The sequence below is a fragment of the Octopus bimaculoides genome, chromosome 1 (genome assembly GCF_001194135.2).
Source record: "Octopus bimaculoides isolate UCB-OBI-ISO-001 chromosome 1, ASM119413v2, whole genome shotgun sequence".
In the NCBI taxonomy this organism is placed as follows: Eukaryota; Metazoa; Mollusca; class Cephalopoda; order Octopoda; family Octopodidae; genus Octopus; species Octopus bimaculoides.
The window spans coordinates 508130-513903 of record NC_068981.1 but is presented as its reverse complement, the minus strand read 5'-3'; the positions used below and the strand labels follow the sequence as shown (position 1 = coordinate 513903).

Here is a 5774-nt window from a genome sequence, read left to right as displayed (position 1 = left end):
ATATATATATATATATATATATATATACACACACACACACACATACATACACACATAGGCTTCCATACAGTTTCCAGCTACCAATTTCACTCACATGGCATTGGTTGGCCTGAGGTTATAGCAGAAGACACTTGCTCAAGATGCTGTGCAGTGAGGATGAACCTGGAAGCTTGTAACCCACACAGCTATTCCCACACCTATTTTCTTAAAATACAGAATGCTTCATGAACTTGCATGTCATCTTCATGTTGGGGCCATGCTAATCTTCTCCGCATCATTCCAGTTTTGTATTTCCAAAGTAATATAAACATTTATCCCCATATACCCAGTATATTCATCTACACATGTGGAGGCGCAATGGCCCAGTGGTTAGGGCAGCGGATCCGCGATCATAGGATCACGGTTTCGATTCCCAGACTGGGCATTGTGAGTGTTTATTGAGCGAAAACACCTAAAGTTCCACGAGGCTCCGGCAGTGGGGGGAGCGAACCCTGCTGTACTCTTTCACCATAACTTTCCCTCGCTCTTACTGTTTCTGTTGTACCTGTATTTAAAACAGCCAGCCTTGTCACACTCTGTGTCACGCTGAATCTCCCTGAGAACTATGGTAAGGGTACATGTGTCTGTGGAGTGCTCAGCCACTTGGACATTAATTTCACGAGCAGGCTGTTCCATTGATCGGATCAACTGGAACCCTCGTCGTTGTAACCGACAGAGTGCCAACCAACTCATGTACACATACAGCAACAGCTAAAACTTGTGCTACCATAATAGATATGCCATATAGTATATCTCCATTATACATAGCTTGCTGCTTGGCATAACAATAACTGATTAACTGACCTAACTGCCAGCAGCATGTTATTTATGCAAATTGGATTTTCCAGTTTAGTGAGGTCCTTAATTGAAGTGGCTAGATATATATACAATTTCTTCATGGAGAGAAGACAATCATATACATGGTTTACTCTGTACTGTATAGCACATCAATAATAAACTTCAGAAGTATTGTATAGGACAAGATTGAAATTAAAGTAAGGGTTTGATTCGCATAGATGAGATTCAATAGACCAAAGAAAGGAAAGAGCAAAGATTAATTTACTGGATCTAAAATTAATGAAAGGATCAACAACAGAGATCAATGTTGTTTAATTGCCATATGTTATCATCTTATAAATCAATGCAAATATGAATATTTACTCTTTATGTAGACTTTATCAAATTATCTTCTTAAAATAGAAAATTGATTTAAAACCATCATATTCTGAGCAAGTGTTTACAATGTTTTCCTGCAGAAAATAATTATACAATTAGATACAAATGATTAATTTTACTTCATGAAATTATTTATAACGAAAGAATAAATATTTGGACTTTTAGAAAGTGTTACCATAATTATCACTCAAGAGTCACAAATAACAATAAACCGGAATATTGGCAGTAAGCCAACTTCCTTCTATGAGCAGCTGCAGCACATATGCACAGCTGGGGGTGGGCGAGGTTGTCACATACAACAATGGAGAATACAAAGCCATTTGAATAATTGACAATTTTTATCATTATGGAATTATGACAATGGATATTTTATTATAGAAAATATTCAATAATAATAACAATACTTAATTATCAATGTTAGCAGCCATTAAAACTAAAGTATAAACAACACCATTGCCATCATTTAACATTCACTCTCCATGCTGGTATGGGTTGGCTGGTTTGACTGCAACTGGTAAGCTGGAGAGCTGCACCAGGTTCCAATCTGATTTGGTATGGTTTCTACAGCTGGATGCCCTTCCTTATGCCAACCACTTCAAGAGTGTAGTGGGGTGCCTTTTATGTGTCACTGGTATGGGTGCTTTCTATGTGCCACCAGGACCAGTCACGACTACAATTTCACTTAATCTGAGAAGTCTTCTCGAGCACAGCAAATTGCCAAAGGTCTTGATCACTTGTCATTGCTTCTGTGAGACCCATTGTTCAAAGACCATGCTTCATCACCTCATCCCTTGTCTACATTTTCCCATGTCTTCCTAGGTCTATATATATATAAACAGGAATCAATATGCATATGTATGTGTGTGTGCGTGTGTGCATGTGTATATATAAATAAAATACATCAAGTACAGGACATCATCGAATGAGAAATATGTAAATACATGAGAGATAAATATATACACACACACACATATATATATAAAATTAGTGTACATTTATACACAAAAGAGGTGACCCTAACAGGACACCTTACATGCTAAAAGGAGCAGTCAAAGCCCAAATCATGGTTAAGAGTAATTTCAAAGGGGACGAAAAATAAAAACACTTTCAATAGTTACCACTTGTACCTAGGTTTCGAACATCAATGAACAAATAAAATAATTTGCTATCCATGTTTTTCATCAGCAAGGGCACTATAATTAATGTATAATTATGGGACAAATAGACAGCATGTTTCATCTTTATAGATTAAAATATTTTGAATCCACCGTGCAAGTGCAGTTATAGCTGGCAGCAAATAGGACTATATGTGCTGACTCTCTTCAAAATTACGAAAATCATATTAAGAAAATATATATAGGGTAGAAAAACTAGAGAAATGCCAGCATGGAAAGCGGACGTTAAACGATGATGATGATGATGTTGCATAAGTAGCCTTCCCTGGGTGGGATGCTGGTCCATTTCAGGATTACTATTTTTGTCATCTGAGTGAAATAAAGTATTTTGCTCAAGAACACAACACCCAATTCCAATACCAAAACCACAATCTTACAATCATGCGTGCAAAACCCTAACCTCTAAGCCATGTACATCCACCCTACGTATCATACTTAATGTATATAAACCACTAACAGGCAAGATGGTATTGTTTTCATCCGAGATAAAATCTCTTATAGACGTGCTGTGTTAAAAAAAGCACAATGTGTATCAGAGGGTGATGAAAGATCATCTCAACAATGGTTAGGGAGAACACCAGATGCATTTCAGCCTTCTTGGATCTTGTCAATGATGAATACTTGCATCATTGTGCATAGACAAGATCCATTACCTGTGACATATTAAAAAAAAATACAATGAATGATATATTCACTGATATTGCAAATAGTTGCCAGGTTGAATAAAAATTCAGAGTATGCAACTGAAATAGCATTAAATCAAAATGGCCAATCTTCATCATCATTTAATGCCTATTTTCCATGCTAGAATGGGTTGGATGTTTTGACAGGTGATGGCGAGGCCAGGAGTCACACCAGGTTTCATTTTCTGTTTTGGCAAGGTTTCTACAGCCAAAATGTCAGCCACTTTACAGAGTGTACTGGGGGCATTTTTCATATGGCTCCAGTACCGGTTCTTTATATATGGCACCAGGACAAGTGGTTTTCATTTGAGAGAAAATCTATTCTAGATGTGTTGTGTGTAAAAAAAAAAAAAAAACAATACATCTCAGATAGAAACAAGAAAGCCCCAACATCTGTCACGAGTCCATGGGTTTTGTTGGCTTCTTAAGACTAATAAGATTGATTCTGTTAATGCTCTGCATAAACTGTTGCAAAATGACAACAGCAAGAAAGACATGTACAAGGAAATTCCAGAGAGTTGCTATTCAGAGAAAAAACAGCACATTGCTGCCTTTACCATTTGTCAGTATATTCCAAGGTCTTCCCAGACAACCCATCAAGCAGAGTCCCAGCCAGTTCCCATCTCTGCAAGATACATCTTCATCTGCCATGACCAAGTGGCATGTGGTCAACCAACGAGAGTTATCGACCCTGCCAGATCCTCAGTGAAGGGGACATGGTAAGCGGGGTTTAAGTTAGAAAGTCGAACAACATGGTCAAACAGTCTGAGAAGGAAGGCCCGGACATATTAGTTAGTGTAAAGCCTGATGAGTTGGACACAATATGGGTAATGAGAGAAGGGGAGATAAATGAGTCAAAAGTGCTTCAAAGGAATTGGTATGAGACTAGCTGTCTGCAAGTGACACTGACTTTTGTGGTAGCAGTGAGAGGAGAGAGCATGACTGGGGAATGCAGATTGGTGTATATTAGCAAAAAACTGGCACTCCATCAGTTATGACAACAAGGGTTCTAGTTGATCTGGTCAAATGGAACAGCCCTCTCATGAAATTAATGTGCATGTAGCTGTGCACTCACCAAACAACATATACCCTTAACGTTTGTTTCTTTATTGCCCACAAGGGGCTTAACATAGAGAGGACAAACAAGGACAGACAAAGGGATTAAGTCGATTATATCAACCCCAGTGCGTAACTGGTACTTAATTTATTGACCCCAAAAGGATGAAAGGCAAAGTCGACCTTGACAGAATTTGAACTCAGAATGTAACAGCAGATGAAATACCAGAGTGCTAACGATTCTGCCAGCTCGCCGCCTTAACGAAGACCCTTAACGTTGTTCGTAAGGAGATTCAGCCTGATACAGAATGTGATAAGGCTGGAACTTTGAAATCTAGGTATGACTCATTTTTGCTAGCTGAGTGGACTGGAGCAATGTGAAATAAAGTGTCTTGCTCAAGGACACAATACACCACCATGAACTGAACACCCTAACCATTAAGCCACACATGTTCACTGTTTGTATTCGTAAGTGCCTTCAGGTCAGACAGATGCCTTTCGCTGGATACGGTCTTAAGTATATCAGCACAACACAGCAGCAGTAGCATCCTGGATTTTGGAGCAGAACCTCATCTGAGATTCCAGTGTTTTGGAGATAGTAACTATTGCAGGATGAAGTGTTTTCTGGTCCTTGACAAGGAAATTCAGTCTTTGAGACATAAACTTCGCTTTGTTGCGAATGTACGTTCACCTGAAGAGATTTTAAATGGTTATAAAACACCAGTATTTGAAGTGATTGCAAAGGCTTTAGTTACATGTCACTCATGGTCAAGAGGAGGAATCGATGTACAGGAGATAGGATTGTGTTCCCTTGTGTCATAGATACATAAAATAAAAGTGGGCAGATAAAGGATAAGAACTAAATTTGGAATTATAGGAACATGTTTATGTATACATAGAACACCTACAGAGATGAAATGATGCTTTGTATTTTTAGAAAGACATCAATAATTCTCTTCAGAGAGATGAGTTCTACAAAATATCAGTTCCAGCTGATATTTTATTTATTCTGAGATGTTTTACTAAGAAAAAGTGAACCATGTAAAAAATCATTATTTGCATTCTATACATGAAGGCCATCATCATCATTTAACATCTGTTGTCCATGCTGGCATGGGTTAGACAGTTTGACTGGGCTGGCACGCTGGAAGGCTTCACCATGGTTTTCAATGGCTGGGTGCCCTTCCTAATGCCAACCACTTTGAGAGTGTAATGGGTGTTTTTATGTGCCAGTGGCACAGGTGCCATTTACGTGACACCAGGGTGCTTTTATATGCCAGTGGCACAGGTACCAATTTGCATGACACCACTATCTGCCACAACTGCAATTTTGCTTGGCTTGATAGGTCTTCTTCTCAAGCACGACATAATGCTAAAGGTCTAGGTCATTGCCTTCATGAGGCCCAACACTCAAAAGGAAATCAGTCCTCTTGCCTCCATGAGGCCCGACACTCGAAAGGAACTCAGCCCCCTTGCCTCCATGAGGCCTGACACTCGAAAGGAACTCAGCCCCCTTGCCTCCATGAGGCCTGACACTCGAAAGGAACTCAGCTCCCTTGCCTCCATGAGGCCCAACACTCAAAAGGAACTCAGCCCCCTTGCCTCCATGAGACCCGACACTCAAAAGGAACTCAGCCCCCTTGCC

General features: G+C 39.4%; 1 protein-coding gene and 1 pseudogene across 1 annotated transcript in view; both read right to left on the bottom strand.

The window, feature by feature from the left end:
* The window catches only part of LOC106881984 (serine/threonine-protein kinase 36), a 168015-nt gene that overhangs the window by 85693 nt on the left and 76548 nt on the right, over positions 1 to 5774 (bottom strand). The gene's annotated exons all lie outside the window — the stretch shown is intronic.
* LOC128250135 (U6 spliceosomal RNA) lies at positions 207 to 307 on the bottom strand (annotated as a pseudogene).